Source organism: Cebus imitator, unplaced genomic scaffold (assembly GCF_001604975.1).
Source record: "Cebus imitator isolate Cc_AM_T3 unplaced genomic scaffold, Cebus_imitator-1.0 Scaffold19, whole genome shotgun sequence".
Taxonomy (NCBI): Eukaryota; Metazoa; Chordata; class Mammalia; order Primates; family Cebidae; genus Cebus; species Cebus imitator.
In genome coordinates, this window is record NW_016107334.1 from 3,459,884 (window position 1) to 3,461,648 (window position 1,765).

The window sequence follows — 1,765 nt, forward strand, 5'->3', positions numbered from 1 at the left end:
CATTCTAGATGTTTGGGAATCCAGCTGTTGATGACTGAAACCTGTGAGGCCAGGAGGCAGCCTATGAGATGGCCTGAGAAAGGAGCCACCATCTATCAAGGCTGTGTGGGCGCCAGGCTCTGGGCCTGATGATTTGTTGAAGTTCTTTCATTGAGTCTCCCGGTAATCCAATGGAGTGGAATTCATCTCATTTTTCAGATGAGGATCTTGAGGCCCAGACATGTCAGATAACTTGCCTAAGGTCACACAGCTAGGAGGTGGTGGATCTGCTAAAACTGCATTGACGGCGTGTGAAAGACAGTAAGACTTTATTTAGGGTGGGTCGCAGCATCTGACCATGGCCACAGTAGCTGGGGAGAGAGATTGGGGTCACTCTGAATTCAGCATGGGCAAGTGGGAATTGATGGCCAGAGAGCAGGGTGGGCTCAGTGGAAGGAAAACCTCTTTAGAGGAAACATGTGGGGGAATTCTGGCTAAATGGATCTGATGGGATTCTTTTTTTTCCTGTTATTATTATACTTTAAGTTCTGGGGCACATGTGCAGAACACGCAGGTTTGTGACATAGGTGTACACATGATGGTGATTGGCTGCACCCATCACCCCATCATCTGCATTAGGTATTTCTCCTAATACTATCCCTCCCCTAATCCCTCACCCCCTGCTATCCCTCCCCTAGCTCTCCCACAGACCCTGGTATCTGATGTTCCCCCTCCCTGTGTCCATGCATTTTCATTGTTCAACACCCACTGATGAGTGAGAACATGCGGTGTTTGATTTTCTGTTCTTGTGTTAGTTTGCTGAGAATGATGGTTTTCAGCTTTATGCATGTCCCTGCAAATGACATGAACTCATTCTTTTTTATGGCTGCATAGTATTCCATGGTGTATATGTGCATTTTCTTATCCAGGTTTTCTTTATCCAGTCTATCATTGATGGGCATTTGAGTTGGTTCCAAGTCTTTGCTTCTGTGAACAGTGCCACAATAAACATATGTGTGCATATGTCTTTATAACAGAATTATTTATAATCTTTTGGGTATATACCCAGTAATGGGATTGCTGGGTCAAATGGTATTTCTAATTCTAGATCCTTGAGGAATAGCCACACTGTCTTCCACAATGGTTGAACTAATTTACACTCCCACCAATAGTGTAAAAGCATTCCTATTTCTCCACATCCTCTTCAGCATCTGTTGTCTCCAGATTTTTTAAAGATCACCATTCTGACTGGTATGAGATGGTATCTCACTGTGGTTTTGATTTGCATTTCTTTAATGACCAGTGATGATGAGCTTTTTTTCATATGCTTGTTGGCTGCATAAATGTCTTCTTTTGAGAAGCGTCTGTTCATACCCTTTGCCCACTTTTTCATGGAATTGTTTTTTGTCTTGTAAACTTGTTCTTTGTAGATTCTGGATAATAGCCCTTTGTCAGATGGGTAGATTGCAAAAAATTTTTTTCTCATTCTGTTGGTTGCTGGTTCACTCTAATGATAGCTTCTTTTGCTGTACAGAACCTCTTAAGTTGAATTAGATTCCATTTGTCTATTTTGGCTTTTGTTGCCATTGCTTTTGGTATTTTAGTCATGAAGTCCTTGCCTATGCTTGTGTCCTGAATGGTATTGCCTAGGGTTTCTTCTAGGGTTTTTATGGTGCTAGGGCTTATGTTTAAATCTTTAATCCATCTGGAGTTAATTCTTGTATAAGATGTAGGGAAGGGATCCAGTTTCAGCTTTGTGCATATGGCTAGCCAGTTTTCCCAACAC

The 1,765-nt window shown here is 42.2% G+C and overlaps 1 long non-coding RNA gene across 1 annotated transcript in view; it reads left to right on the top strand.

Moving 5' to 3' along the window:
* Nucleotides 1-202: 202 nt before the first annotated feature.
* Nucleotides 203-1,765, top strand: part of LOC108295804 — a 13,436-nt gene continuing 11,873 nt past the window's right edge. Inside the window, exon 1 of the long non-coding RNA XR_001821595.2 lies at nucleotides 203-317. This is a non-coding gene — a long non-coding RNA (uncharacterized LOC108295804). The remainder of the gene's footprint in view (nucleotides 318-1,765) is intronic.